Raw genomic sequence first — 17,500 nt, forward strand, 5'->3', positions numbered from 1 at the left:
AATAAGCTGTAAAATCGTCTAGGGGTTCATGGCGTAACAGTTAAACGCGCAAGACTGTGATATACTTACTTTACTTGTACTTGAAACGTACCGCTGCGGCCCAAGCCCGGAGATCGGAGGCAAGATCCCGAGTGAGCAATAGCCAGTCACGTCTCCAACGAGACATGCCATAGATGAGCGGGCCCGAAATAAGCTCAGCGTCGGCTTTGATAGTCCCGAGCCACGTTCTTAGCTGGCCACCGACACGTTTTTTCCAGCCGGGTAGAGGACGTTGGGAGATAGCCTCGTGGATAAAGACCCCTGCATCACAGCGAGGGGCATGGCCGAACCATCGAAGGCGTCGGGCCCGCAGTAGGTCAGTAATTGCCTGGAGATTGCAGCGACGCCGGACTTCTTTGTTGGCGACGAAATCCAAGGGACGGATATTAATTAACTGTGATATACGCATGATCCGAAGTTCGATTCCTAGAAACAGTCAAGCGGCGCTGACTAGACTTTATCTCATTTTCCACTAACCTATTGGAAATCGTCCGCTGTCTTCAAGCTTTCGCAAACAGTGATGTATTATAGCTATGTTTTTATTATTAAACTTCCAGGCCATCCGTCGTTGCCATGGCGTGAAATCTGTTTAAATATGATGTTTTAATTGATGCAGATTTTGTATTTATTATTAAAAAGCCAATTCTTTATTTATTATTATATTGTACCTAATGTATAGTAGTTATAGCCAAAGTTTTCAAAAATGTGACTTAGGTGCCATCAGCTAAAATTGAAACCTTTGTCTTTCAAGACTGAACGGAGGTATTGTATATATTCTATCAGGCCTCTCTATGTTGTATGACCGTAAAATACGCTTAAATATGATATTTAATATATGCATATTCATTACTTATTATTATAGAGCTTATACTCTATTGATTATTATATTGTACCTAATATATAGTAGTTATTTAAAAACTTAAAATATATATGTATATGACTTTGTACCGTCAGCTAGAATCGAAACCAAAACAATTAGCTTTCGAAGGATAATCGCTGCTATTTGAGCTAACGACACGTGCATATCAAAGCTTGACAAATTAACGCACTTAAACGTATAAATGTATATTTACGCATACGTAGAGCATATATCTTACGTCGAACAACGCCTGCTCGTTCCAAGTTTTCAATTTCGATCTCTTAGCAGTTATTCTTCCGGCTAAAAAAGCAAACTGCTTTTGTTCCACAGGCCTAAATATCAAGTCTAAAGTTTGTACTAACAATTGACAGAGTAGTTTGGTAGAGACCGTCTCACAGACAAGCAGATATAGATATATATATATATATATATTGATTTACTTTAAATGAAGCCCCAAGTGCTACGCAGTTATGCACAATCTAGAAAGTATGAAGAAATAAAACTGCGTAATAGTGAAACAAAACTAATCACCCAGTAAGAAAACAGAAACAAAACGAACGGTAAATTAATAGAAGTTATTTTTGCCAAGGAATATGCAAATTATTTGTCACTTTTGGAGTCGCTGGTATATTTACGACTAAGTATTAAGGAATAGTGAGACAGACAATCTTCCACTTGGTGCTTATATCACTAAGTGAAAAGTTCAGTGTTTAAATTGGAAAGTGGCCTTTTAATATCAATGTGTCGCCAATGAAATTTCAATAAGTCGACCTTTTACTGATTTCTATATTTTTACATAAATTATACACATACATATTTGCTCATACATATTCTATATGATTTAGGAATCTTAAGTAGGACTACCCCGGTGTGTTTATGATGTTATAGTGGGGCAGATTGCTGAAACAATCTTTCACTTGGTGATACAAGCACCAAAACCGAACTTTGTCAAGTTTGCTTCTGCAGCCATCTTGAAAACTGGCAGCCATCTTAAATTTTCTGATGGCTAACGTTCTTTTCTTAAAATGTATGTTCTGAACGTCATTTGTGCCAATTCTGGTTCTTGTATCACTAAGTGAAAGATTCTTGTGGAATATTGAGATAACCTGCCTCACTATTATTGTGAATGAAAACTTTAGATAGGATTAGTATAGACAAGCACAGATACAATGACGACGATGATCATAGTTTTTTTCCAAGTTTTTGAGCGGGCTTGTGCCTATTTTGTTGTTTTGTAATTTTCACGAAATAAAAAAATATATACCTCAATGTCAGCGCGACAAATAACTTAACTTTATCTCTACAATTATATGAATGCAACTTTGTCTCTGTGTGCGTTTGAGTTCGTTCCTTATAGACTCCGAAACGGCTGAAGAAATTTATTTAAAACTTACAGAACTTTAGTGTATAAGTCTGGGAGTGATCTTACTTTTGTCTCAGAATGCCCCAGCTAATTACCGATAATCGATTTTTTTCCATATCGTTGCTTAGCAAAAATGATAGAACAACGAAACGTTAAAATTCTACTGTGGGTAAGTTGATAGCGGGTTTTTTACTTTTTTCTTTTTTTTTTTTGCATCACGTGGTCTGCAGGTTCAAACTCCACACGTATATTTCTTAATTTCTTTTTCATTAACTCCAAAGAATTTTACAGGACTTGAAAATTTACGTGTTTATTTTTGTTTATTTGTGGGTTGGTTTGTTTGTTTTTGCTTTTTCTTTTTGCATGACGTGGTCTGTACGTTCAAACCCCGCACGTAAATTTCTTTTTTTTTCTTTTCGTTAACTGAAAAGAAGTTTATATAAAATAATTTAATAAAAGAAAGTGTAGATTCTCTAAAGTGCAATGTAGAATAACATATTTTGAAGTTACTGCATGGAGATATGTGAAGTTTCCTCCCGGGCGATTTCACGGATATCGAGGATGTGGGAGTGTGAAATATTCGTTGATCATCATTCAACCCCGGGCAACGTCGGGTCTCTCTGCTAGTATATGCATAAATACATAGATAAAGCGATGCATGCTTTTTTCAATCTAATATTTTCTTGTATGCAATGTATTTTTTTTACTCTGACTCGACACTTTAATACAGTATACTTTTGGTTGGACAATTATTTTTTATTGGGCAATTAATATTTATTTTACAGTTACTTTCGCTCAGTTTTACTTTTCTTATAAATATCTAAATTAATATTATTTCTAGTTCAATCTTGTTTTCAATAAATTATATATTTTACGAGCAATAAAAGTTTTCAAATTTAAAATCATGTTTTTTAGGCCGGAATTTAAGTTTGTACTTGACTGGAAGTTCTTCGCAGTAATGATTTTTGATGTTATTACCCTATTACTTTGTTCTATGCCAGTGAATTGGCATAATATTTTATGTGAATCTATAAGCTTGAAGCAAAGTGTATTATCTATTTCAGATATGACACTTCATCATTTCTGTCCTCGGTCAGTGTAGAGGAAAGCCTTTTAGACTGAAGCATTTTTTATTTCTATTTTCTTTTTATCTCAATCAAGAGTGCACCTTTTTCCTTTGTTCCTTTTTTTTTCCACATTAAAAATCCAATAGGCACCTAGAGGATGTCCTTTTATCTTCCTTGCAACCTCTTTCTCACAGAAGAGACGTTGCTAGAGCGTTATTTTTAATGGCAAGTGCTTGTCTGAGCTCCAATCTATAGCCCCCCCTTTGCCAAGCTTTCACGAAAAACATTCGTCTATATCTGTAACCTCTATCAATAATTTCCTCCACTCTTTATCCGTGCCTAAACCTAAACGTGGATTTCACGAACAAAGCTTCTTTCATAGACCTACCCGACTGTGGGACTCTGTTCCTTTTGCCTGCTTCCCAGATGACTACAGCTGACTACAATATGATTGTCTCCAATTCACCAAATTTCCACTACTTACGTTTACTACGACATTGTCCCATTGACGAGCGTACACTAATTAACCCTTATCCTCGAGTGGCCTCCGGACCTTGAAAGCGGTGACTCTTTTGTAGAAAAAAAAAACTTCGCTCGTTGGGTAGCAAGTAGAAAGGGACTATACAATTCTTACTGACAATATTTTAATGGGTCAAAAACTAAAACAGATCGCAGCTGAAACCATCCCCGGTGCGTAGGGGTTCGTAGAGGGAGATATGTTGTACCAGTTCTGGAAACATTCACCCTAATTCCTAATTTGTATCTTCTACGAAAGCTATAGTTTGTAAATATACAAACTGTAGTTGGGATTGTCAGGTATTTCTCACACGAGTTACCAGACGAGGTGTTCATGCTCAAATAAACAAACAAACAAACATGATTTCGAATATTACTTTTCAAGACATATTGGCTTTGCTTAATAATAGGAAAAACAGAATTAAGTGTCCTATCGCCTTTATTAATCGCCAGTAAACTAGTAATTCACCTACTGGTCCAAGAATATAGTAGTAGTAGTAGTAGTAGTAGTAGTAGTAGTAGTAGTAGTAGTATATCAACTCACTAGGAGTTCTCACACACGTTATCATCGTTGATTGCTCACTGATAATAACCGGTGGTGTTCCCGGGAGTCTTATGGACAAAAAAAAAAATCTGCTCAGATTCCCAGTACTCTTCACACACTTTGATAACTGTTGCAAAACACTTTGCGTTATCTACCAAGAGGCACGAAGGCGGTTGAAAATGGTATTGTTGGCGATCGAGTCATTTTCCACTTATCGGTCACTCTTAGACAAAAGAACAGACATAGTGTTTCCGAATTTCAGTCAATAAACTTAGAAGCCAGAGTTAGTTTGGGACACTTTTGAATTTGCGGCTTTTAGTAGATCGCGCAGAGTTTTAGCGGATGTGGAGATGAACTGATTAATTGACCGATAAACGTGCCTCGATAGACAGCTATTAACAGACTACGTCTGGAGTACTTTATCACACACACACACACACACACACACATACACACATACACACATATACACACGCACACGTACACACGCACATACACACACATACACACATACACACACATACACACATACACACACACATACACACACACACATACACACACATATATACACACACACATACACACATACATACACACACACATACACACACACACGCACATACACACACACATACATACACACACGCACATACACACACACATACACACACATACACATACACACGTATATACACACACATACATACACACACATACACACACACATACACACACACATACACACACATACACACATACACACACACACTCAAGGCACAGCTGATTTAAACATAATATATAGGATTTGTGTTTTTCTCTTGTGAGTTTATGTTGTTTTATACTGGTAAACAAGTGCGCGCACCCTCGGCAATCGCCAATGGAGAGACAATGACATGGATAAACAATAAGAAGGATATAAGACGAAATAGAAAAAAACAATAGCGTTGAGATGGGCGATACTATTAACTTTACAGCTTTATTCTTGCTTTGACTAGATTATGAAGGGTCAAGAGCATCTTATTAAGGATACTGAGAAAGTGTTTATTTATTTATTTTTTTTTTTTTAGATTTCTATAGTTTAATTTAGTTTCAATTAGCCTTATTTTTCCGGGCGTATTCTTTTTCTAATTACCTATTTAAATCTGTTGATTTAGTAGCGTTCGCTTTTATAATGGTCAGCTATTATAGTGCAAGCGTTCACCAGACGTCCTCACTACGTTTTGATTGGTATATTGATAGCAATACTCATCAGTGTTTAAAATGATAGAAACTGGAGTTTTTCCTAGGAGCCTGAGTGACAGCAAGTCTCCCCAGATAGACAGTATTCTTCGCCCAATTCCATAACCATTATAACTCATATGTTTTTCTCGCATTAGCAATCGTAAATTGGGTATGAGTGATGAATTCCCCTCCTCAATATTCCATACAGTTGTTCAACCAATAGCGGTATCTGCTGGCGAAGCATGAAAGGTTATTGTAAAGATTTAAAAAATGCTTGAATGTTTCATAAGAGATATGTATAGCGTATTTTAAAATTAACCTATTAAAAAAAAACATTTGAAAACGTCGAAGTTTTGCATAAAGCCGGTTGAAGACTCTTAAACGAGACGATCACGAGACGGTCGGCCGGTTATAACCTCTGACTACAATCTTCAAGAAATAAAATGCGGCCAAAGATGACATGGTGGAAGTCTTTTATAAACGACTTCACTTCGACAATAAAACATAGTTTAGGCTTTTGTTTATAAAAGGCTTTTTACCCTGGGGACTGCGCTATGTTTCTGGTTCTGTGCAGTTCTAGGAATCCCACCGTCAAGGCTTTGATTCTTTTATTTGAGAAAGGGGTTAGTTTATTGTTAATTACGCGAAGTCTCCCTAACAGGGATCGCCCTGTCGGTGGGGCATTAGAATACACTGACTGCCCCCCCCTGCAGAGGGTAAAAGTCCCTCAATGGGGGTCCTGGATATGACCTTAAACTATATCCAATGGTAAGGCCCCAGCTTGTGGGCTTTAGGGAGTGTGGAGCCACCCTTTAATTGCCATTGCTCCCAGGTCCACTCCGACCCAGAGTGGTAGTACCTGTTAGGGTTCCAACTATGGGTTAAATAGAAACCGACTTGAAAACAACAAATATATTCTATTAAAAATTCTTTTTCAAAATCTTTGGATTTGGCATTAAATAACCCGAAAAGGGTTGATATGCCGTAAAACAAAAACAACCAACCAACCTAACAGGGAATGCCGGCGCGGCTGTTCAGGCAATTTTTTTGCAAGGCGCTAGCTCTTTAATCTCACTTTCCGACCTTGTGTTGCATCGTTTGATATGTTCTTAAGCTAGTCCGTGAATCACGTAAACGACAGACGAAAGGAGTGCTTGTACAGGAGTAGATTTGTTATCTTGTGTTTAAGTTTCAGTAAGATGTTATTTTTCAAACCATCATCGCTACTCTTTTTGCCCCTAAGTATGCTTTACCTGCATCAGACACATGGATCGCATCACATAAAGAATGACTAGAAATGATATTGTTGATGTTGCTGTTAAGCATCATTCATGTTGTATGAACCAGATGATTATTGTTGGCATTCGTTTCTCCTGTATCTTTCGAGTTAAAATTCTTGCTAGAAAGACATTGCCTACTTACTAGAAGAAGTCTTTCTATTGTATGAACTTGCCATGTCCATATTATTTGCATTCATCGGACTAATGTTCTCATCTTGAGCGTGATTTTCACAACGTTTCGGTCAATGTAACCTCCGACCTTCTTCAGGTGTATCTTGTCGAAGTCGGGAATGTTTCTGTCGAACTCGGGAATTTGGACGGAATTTCAAGCGAAACCCTTTATATACTTCACGGGAGTAGCATGCTCTTGTTCCGTCAGCCATGACTGGATAGAGGTCTTAACTAATTCGCAATTATATTTTTCGGTCGCCAACACTGAGGATTGAACCTTCAACCTTCAGAAGAATATCACTAGGGCTAGGACAACATCATATTCTTTTCATTGTTTTGACTCTCGAGCGTATATCCGTTGATATCTTATATAACTTTATATCTCGGTTGATTAACTGTGTCTAACCGTGTCAGATATACACTCGAGACTAAAAACAATGATAAGAATATTCCGTTGTCATAACCCTACTTATTAAAATTGATTTTTGCCAAGTACTCTAACCACTGCGCCACGGATCCTTGCGTTGTGAAAAGCACACTCAATATGAGAACAGTGAATCCAAATAATACGAATAACCAATCCTCATCTCAAATATTCAGAAACGTCTTGCCAAACCAGTTTGTCAGTCCGTGTCGTTAACCACTTAGTCCCCGTCACTTCCGTGACAGTGCAGTGTCAAGACTATGAATAATTTGCTTTCATTGAACTTTAATATACAATAGTATCGATTAAAATTAACTGTTTTCTGCTGATTAAAAAAAAAACAATTTAGTCATTTTTCTAAGAAATTAAAAACAATGGTTTTCATTAGTTCTGTCTGTTTTATGTGTAGACGTTTATTTTGGCTAAATTTACAATCATGTGCCGACTTGCCCGCCATTTACACGAGACAACATGAAATAGTTTTTATAGCCAATTCAGGAATTTAAAACATGCTTATGCAAAATGAATAACGTAAAAACGCAGACACGCATACAAATACATATGCACACACGCATACAAATATATGCACACACGCACATCTATGTACATTATATATGCATACACACACAAACACACACACACACACGCATATATATATATATATATATATATATATATCGCAAACCTGAATATATATATATATATATATATATATATATATATATATATATATATATATATATATGAAAATAATGGAAATAGTATTCCGACGAAATAGAGAAATAAAAAGGAACAAACCGTATTATGTGTTCATCAACGTTTCGTCTTTATTTCCTCCAGAGGAAGTCTCGAAATAAAGACGAAACGTTGATGAACACATAATACGGTTTGTTCCTTTTTATTTCTCTCTCTCTCTCTCTCTCTCTCTCTCTCTCTCTCTCTCATATATATATATATATATATATATATATATATATATATATTGCTTTGAAAAGTATGAATGGAGTCATTATGGGTGAAAAAAAAAAGAAACGGGAAATTGTATAGAGACAGATCGACTAAAAAGAATTATAGGTAAAAAAAACATCGAATAAAAAAGGATCCATACGAAATTTCGTGTAAAAAACATTAACTCCTTAAAACTAATAAGGATATTTACATCACTAAGCCGGATAAAGGTGCGGGTGTCGTTATCCTTAATACGAATGATTATATCGGAAAAATGTTGGATATTTTAAATGATAAATCCAAATTTAAAAGGCTTGGCGACACATCTATAGATAGCACTTGGAACACTGAAGTAAAACTCCAGAAACGGTTTCTTCAAATACATAGGAGGAAATTTATTAGTAAAGATACTTATGATAGAATCCGGCCCGTGGGTTCACAACGACCCAGAATGTACGGGCTACCAAAGATCCACAAGAACGAGGTCCCTTTAAGACCCATTCTTTCCATGATCGGTTCACCCCAGCATGAACTGGCAAAATGGTTGTCCGAGATTCTTGAGCCTGTACTAAAGGAATTCTCGGGTAACTGCATTGCGGATTCTTTTCGTTTCGCTGCCACTATGCGTGAACTTGATTTTAATCCAGAAACAACTTTCCTATGTTCTTTCGACGTTACCAATCTTTTCACTAATATACCCCTTGATGAAACTATTCAAATTTGTTCGGATATGCTCTATCGTAGCACATTATCCCCTCCGGATTTTCCGGAGAATATTTTCCTTGAATTCATGGAACTAGCTACCAAGTCGGTCTGTTTTAGCTTTAATGACGTAATGTATCAACAGGTAGATGGTGTGGCCATGGGTAGTCCTTTGGGTCCTATCCTGGCCAATATTTTCCTAGGCTTTCAGGAATCCTTACTGTTTACTCAGGTTTCTAGACCTGTTCGTTATTGGCGGTATGTAGATGACACTTTTGTCATTTTCAAGTGCCGCCATGAAGTAAGTGATTTTTTTCTGAAATTAAACAGTTTCCACCCGGCACTTAAGTTTACTATGGAGGAAGAGCAGAATTACTCTTTACCCTTTTTGGACGTCCTTGTAGAAAGGATAGGGAATCGGATTAATACAACTATATACAGGAAACCTACCTTCACAGGGTTGTATATTAGTTGGGATTCCTTTGCCCCTATGAACAGGAAAATAAGTTTAATTAAGACCTTGGTCCACCGGGCACTCATGATATGCTCGCCAAGCAAACTTGAGGAGGAACTTAAGAAAATAACGGACATGCTTATTAAAAATGGTTTCCCTGGTGGTATAATTTGTAAGCATATTCTAGTTTTAACACTAAGCCTCTTTTCGGTCCGGCTAAATGTCCGGTTTATTTGAAGCTCCCCTACATAGGTTGAATTAGTAGGGGTTTTGTTAGCAAGATCACTTCGGTTGTTTCCCACTGTTTTTACGCGGTGCAACCCCGAGTAATGCTGTGTACCAGAGCTGCCTTCCCAGCGTTTAAAAAAAGATGTACTTCCCACGCTACAAAATAGTTTAATAATATATGAGTTTAGATGTCGGTGCGACGCTGACTACGTCGGTCGAACTTTTCAACGTTTAGGGGTCAGAGTGGCACAACACGTTCCTGGGTATTTACGCAAGCTTTTTATATCATCCGGGTCTTTAAGGAATACATCCGGGCCTTTACAGAATACATCCGGACGACCACCAATTCTTGAATCGTCAATTGGTGTTCATTTGTACGAAAATAAAACTTGTGGCCAAGCATATTCTGATGAATGCTTCCGCATTTTACATAAAGCCCGGAACAAACAGCACCTCAACATCTTGGAGGCCGTCAGTGTGCTGATGCGCAAACCGGCTTTATGTAGACAAAAAGAACTTTCACATAAATTAGAGTTATTTAAAGAACTCTAAAAAAAAAAAAAAAAAAAAGTCTACATGTACGCTGGTTTTTCTGTTTTGTCTATACTTATTTGTAGACAACGGATTTTCTTAATTATATATATATATATATATTTTTCTCGACTTCATCTCCTCCCCTTTTTCCATTCTCATTCGTTAACTTAATGTAACTTACCGACCAGATCTATTGAAAAGGGTCGGTCGAAAGGTTAACCTCTAGATCCCTTAATTTTTTTTTACACGAAATTTCGTATGGATCCTTTTTTATTCGATGTGTTTTTTACCCATAATTCTTTTTAGTCGATCTGTCTCTATACAATTTCCCGTTTCTTTTTTTTTTTTCACCCATAATGACTCCATTCATACTTTTCAAAGCAATATTAAAATTGTGTACCACGAAACATTTGTTTATATATATATATATATATATATATATATATATATATATATATATATATATATATATTCATTCAGGTTTGCGATGTTCAAAATAGGGACTAATGAATAAAACGAGGTTATTAGATAGTGCTCGATAAAATATTCTTTTATCAATTATTCGAGGGTAAACAGTTATATTTGGTCGCTACAAACAGCTATCTGTTTCAGTCAATTAGACTTCGTCGGGCGACTCTGAACCATCCGACGCCATAGCCTATGGCGTTGAATGGTTGAGGGTCACCTGACGAAGTCTCATTGACTGAAACGGATGGTTGTTTGTAGCGACCAAATATAACTGTTTGCCCTCCAATAAATAATATATGTATAAGCAAAATATTACTTCAAGAGTACAAAACTACTAAAAATTAAATAATATTTACTAAAAAATAATATGCAAGGAAAGGTTCCCGCTATAAATATATCTAATCACATTTTATGTATTCTCATGGGAAGTGACGGTGGTCTAGTAGTTAACAACATCTGGCTGACCAAATAAATTTCACTTAAGATGTTAGCAACCTTCACGTGACCTGTTATTTAAGTGTCCGATGTCTTTCTATTTTTTTTTATTACCTTTGCATGTATGTATATGTATCTATATGTATGAGTATAGGTTAAGAATTTGCATGCATGAATATGTATGCGTATAGGTTAAGAATTTATTTGAAATGTTAATGAATTAGTATATACTAATCGTATGTGATTAAAAAAAATTTAATTTTTAATTTTTTTAATTTTATAATTTTTTCATAAAGGTAAATATATATATATATATATATATATATATATATATAGTCATCCACATACAGTACTGTTTCGCAGCTCATCAGTGCGGCTAGACAGGCAACTACCTCAACCCAGGATTGAAACCCGACCGTTTGTACGACAGTCAAGGCTCCTAACCATTACGCTATTGGCGGCTGCTTGAACGAGTAGTGAGTTTAACGATGTAAAGAGAGAGAGAGAGAGAGAGAGAGAGACAGAAAAGAGATACATATATGTGTGTATATATATGTATTTATATATATATATATATATAGAGAGAGAGAGAGAGAGAGAGAGAGACAGACAGGCAGACAGACAGACAGACAGATAAATATCTGTGTGTGTATATATATATGTATATCAGTCGGTCAATTTAGCTCTTATGCATAGATCATCGTACAACGATTAGATCACTGTCTGACTGACGTAAAAAAACATTTAAAGTTATAATGTTTAAATTCCACGTTATTGCACACGGTTAATGGTAGCCGAATGGATACGGTCTTTGCTAATTGAGCCACAGATGTCTCGTGTTGCCGAGTTCGAATCGTTCGACTGGTGTTAATCGTGACACCCTGTACTGAAGATTCCCGAACGGATGAAACACTAGTGTCTGTAGATATTTAATCATTATTAAAAAAAATAAGTGTATATATATGTGTGTGTGTGTAATGAATAAATGACAAAGTCTTTATTTCTAAATTTCATGATGTTGACCATCTTACAATTTATTCCTTTAATTTACATTTGTTGACAGTAACTGTTTCGTAGCAAAAACTCATTCACTTAATTATTATATCAAACAATGAATCTATTTTCCTATTTTGTTACGGACACAATAGATTCATTGATTGATATAATAATTTAGTGAATCATTTTATGCTACGAAACAAATAATGCCAAGAAGTGTAAATGTCAACTGAATTAAACGAATGAATTGTAAGATGGTCAACATCGTGAAATGTGCAATATAGACTGTTGTCATTTATTCATTATACGCTCTGTGATTAAATTAAGCTTATTAAATAAGAATTGGTATGTATAAAAAGGAAATATAAGTGAATAAACACAGAAATATATATATATATAGTACCTATTTACTATACCTCCCCACAGGACAGAGTTAGACACCAGGGTCAATTTTTAACGTGGAGAAAAGGTACAAAAATAAAAAATGGTCTCAGTCGTGAAGGACTGATCCTCCACCGAAAGAGAACAAGAAATGGAAGTGCAGAATCCGAAAAACAGGTACTACACTTTGATCTTGACCAGCGTGTGGAACAAATAGAAATTTCTTTCCTGTCGAGAATGCATATAAAAGGTTACAGTTATGTCTGATGATCCATTAATGGTTTTTCATGGAAAGTATACGTCGCCTGTTGATTAAAAGTAAGAAATGAATAATACTAAGCAAGTAATATTAAAGCCTCTTTTGTTTTAATTAGATCGCATACTTACTTTATTAAATATCATCATTTATCGTTTTATCTGCAAAGCTGGTCCTTTGCACAGTCGGTCTTTACACTTCTGTTGCAATATGTCTTGGTCGGGATTAGCAAAAGTAATAAACACAGATCCACACCTCCACACGCACATATATAAATATAAATTACAATTAAAAAATACACACACACACACACACACACACACACACACACACATATATATATATATATATATATATATATATATATATATATATATATAGAAATGGTTTTCTAACGAATGATAAAAAATATTTTGTATAGTTTTAAAGGTTAAAAACTTCCAAGACTATATATATATATATATATATATATATATATATATATATATATATATAGAGAGAGAGAGAGAGAGAGAGAGAGAGAGAGAGAGAGAGAGAGAGAGAAGGGGGAATAAAAGAATTTTGAAAATAGACCCCAATAACCAGATATGTCCTGAAAATACATTAACTACGACGACTATTAATTTTGGTAACATCTGTTTTGCATATCAATATACAACGAAGTTAAATTCGCTTTCAAATATCGGTTTTACAGGATAAACATTCTTTCAGGAATCGGCCAGGATGTTATCATTAATGTAGTTTTTTTCTTTTCTTTTCTTTTTTTATATTGATAGAAACTAAAGTGGCTTAGATTTAGAAAAAATTAAATTATGTTTTTTGAAAATTGGAAATAAAAGAATTGAACGAAAAACGTGTGCGCACGCGTGTGTGCGCGCGCGTGCGTGCGTGCGTGCGTGCGTGCGTACTGAAATGGCTGCTTCATAACTGGCCGCCTTACCCCAAAAGTAATATTCTGGTGTTATCTCTTCTTCGTCTTTTTTGTTCTGACAGTCTCGATTCCAAGGCAGTCGCGGAATAAAGAATGGTTTATACGAAATAAAAATAGTGTAGTGTGGCCTATTAGATAGCAAGTCTTACAATCCGCCTGTAAATTATGATATAAATCTTACCTGTCTGTTTAAATGTATGTATGTATGTATGTATGTATGTATGTATGTATGTATGTATGTATGTATGTATGTATGCCTAAAACTTTCGACAGAGACAACGGATTTTCACGAGATTGTAAGCGTTTTAAAGCTCAACTCTTCGGACGACAAATATCGAAAACTTGGCTAAAATCATTCATTCCTTTACCCTCAACTGGACTGCTTTCTACAAGGAGGGATCGCTTTTTTCGTCGATAATTTCGAAAGGCATCCCCTCTTTTCGATTGACTAGCTTAATTTAAACCTTCAGCACTTCCGCATTGGCGATGGACGCAACGGCAAAGACGTCACGTTTTTGTTTCCTTTTTGGGGTTTTTTTTCACGTTATTTTCCTTCTTCGCGATACAGGTTCGCGACTGCCTGCCTGCCTACAACCACTTATTTTTAATTTTTAATTTATTTATTTTGTTTTGTTTTGTTTTTTTTTGGGGGGGTGCTCAAAACACACCTCCAAACACTCGGGCAACGCCGGGAACCCAGGCTAGGCTATAATGAAAATAAAATAGTGACTTAAAAATTAAGTATAACTCAGTGCATTTATTCCGGGAGGAGGGGGGCATTGTGTCACAAGAAAAAAAAAAACACTTCAGCGGACCTGAACAATGATTCCAGTTGCCTTTAAATGTCTTCCTTTTAAACTTGGTGTAATTTTTTCCGGCTATTATCATCGAGTACGGGCTTAATTTTCAGATTATAACAGAAATTTAAGGTAGTATCTTAATCACTGTAATTCTCGGAATATCAATTTGTAATAATAACGTTCTAATAAATGGAACACATATTTTTTTTTTTTTTTTTTTGTTATGTCAGTTGTTAATGCTGGCCCTTGGCGTTAAATGTTTCCCTTTTCTGTTGGTAAGATGTACACACTTTTTCCAAAGTATTTTGGTAATGTGAAAACTAAGCGTCGTAGAAATTCAAAAACCAAAACTAAACAGCTTCTCTCGATTTGAAATTTCGCTCGTATTATTATCCCATTGGAAACACTTCGCACTAGAGACACCCCATCCATTCATTTTCTTTTCTTTTTGTTTTTTTTTTTATATACAACACATTTAATAATACAAACATGGGTCCACCCTAATAATTGGTACCTCCTTATATGTTTTTTACTTTTTCGGATTTTTTAAACTAATTCTGCAGATTATTATCGCTTGGACACTAAGCTACCAAAAAAAGAACATCGACACAAAAAAATTTCCCTTCCAAATCTTTAGAAACATATTTTCTCTGCATATTTACTATAGCGTTGCATGCGACACAACAACCCCTTTTCGAAATCTTTAAATGTGCAGCCTTTCCTGGTAGCCGAGGGTAAAGACGATAAGGTAAACTTTGGTAATGATGGGTTCCAGTACACACAAACATGGTTTGGCGAACCTGAACAATGCTGACCGACGTCTTTAGATTTGGCTTTTTCAGGTTTTCATATTTTATTCATCATTATCATCGATTACAGGCAAAACTTTTAGATTACAATTTAAAAGAAAAACAAGAAAAAAAAAAGAATTGGTGAACCTGAACAATACTGCCCCTACCATTTATTTTGGTCACTTATTTGTAAATTTTGCAGGCGATTCTCATCGCTTTTTTTTTACAGGTGGCGGTACACTTACACAGGTCTTGCTAATAATAATAATAATAATAATAATAATAATAATAATAATAATAATAATAATAATAATAATAATAATAATAATAATAATAATAATAATAATAATAATAATAATAATAATAATAATAATAATAATAATAATAATAATAATAATAATAATAATAATAATAATAATAATAATAATAATAATAATAATAATAATAATAATAATAATAATAATAATAATAATAATAATAATAATAATAATAATAATAATAATAATAATAATAATAATAATAATAATAATAATAATAATAATAATAATAATAATAATAATAATAATAATAATAATAATAATAATAATAATAATAATAATAATAATAATAATAATAATAATAATAATAATAATAATAATAATAATAATAATAATAATAATAATAATAATAATAATAATAATAATAATAATAATAATAATAATAATAATAATAATAATAATAATAATAATAATAATAATAATAATAATAATAATAATAATAATAATAATAATAATAATAATAATAATAATAATAATAATAATAATAATAATAATAATAATAATAATAATAATAATAATAATAATAATAATAATAATAATAATAATAATAATAATAATAATAATAATAATAATAATAATAATAATAATAATAATAATAATAATAATAATAATAATAATAATAATAATAATAATAATAATAATAATAATAATAATAATAATAATAATAATAATAATAATAATAATAATAATAATAATAATAATAATAATAATAATAATAATAATAATAATAATAATAATAATAATAATAATAATAATAATAATAATAATAATAATAATAATAATAATAATAATAATAATAATAATAATAATAATAATAATAATAATAATAATAATAATAATAATAATAATAATAATAATAATAATAATAATAATAATAATAATAATAATAATAATAATAATAATAATAATAATAATAATAATAATAATAATAATAATAATAATAATAATAATAATAATAATAATAATAATAATAATAATAATAATAATAATAATAATAATAATAATAATAATAATAATAATAATAATAATAATAATAATAATAATAATAATAATAATAATAATAATAATAATAATAATAATAATAATAATAATAATAATAATAATAATAATAATAATAATAATAATAATAATAATAATAATAATAATAATAATAATAATAATAATAATAATAATAATAATAATAATAATAATAATAATAATAATAATAATAATAATAATAATAATAATAATAATAATAATAATAATAATAATAATAATAATAATAATAATAATAATAATAATAATAATAATAATAATAATAATAATAATAATAATAATAATAATAATAATAATAATAATAATAATAATAATAATAATAATAATAATAATAATAATAATAATAATAATAATAATAATAATAATAATAATAATAATAATAATAATAATAATAATAATAATAATAATAATAATAATAATAATAATAATAATAATAATAATAATAATAATAATAATAATAATAATAATAATAATAATAATAATAATAATAATAATAATAATAATAATAATAATAATAATAATAATAATAATAATAATAATAATAATAATAATAATAATAATAATAATAATAATAATAATAATAATAATAATAATAATAATAATAATAATAATAATAATAATAATAATAATAATAATAATAATAATAATAATAATAATAATAATAATAATAATAATAATAATAATAATAATAATAATAATAATAATAATAATAATAATAATAATAATAATAATAATAA

The 17,500-nt window shown here is 31.9% G+C and overlaps 1 long non-coding RNA gene across 2 annotated transcripts in view; it reads right to left on the reverse strand.

Annotated features, from left to right (window-relative positions):
* The window catches only part of LOC145243475 (uncharacterized), a 129,562-nt gene that overhangs the window by 67,928 nt on the left and 44,134 nt on the right, over nucleotides 1–17,500 (reverse strand). Inside the window, exon 1 of one of the 2 annotated variants that reach the window (XR_013862889.1) lies at nucleotides 13,021–13,159. The exons of the other annotated variant lie outside the window; for it this stretch is intronic. This is a non-coding gene — a long non-coding RNA (uncharacterized LOC145243475). Of the gene's footprint in view, nucleotides 1–13,020; nucleotides 13,160–17,500 lie in introns of those variants that run through there. 2 annotated transcript variants of the gene reach the window in all.

This window comes from Euprymna scolopes, chromosome 22 (assembly GCF_053919585.1).
Source record: "Euprymna scolopes isolate OS-2025 chromosome 22, ASM5391958v1, whole genome shotgun sequence".
In the NCBI taxonomy this organism is placed as follows: Eukaryota; Metazoa; Mollusca; class Cephalopoda; order Sepiida; family Sepiolidae; genus Euprymna; species Euprymna scolopes.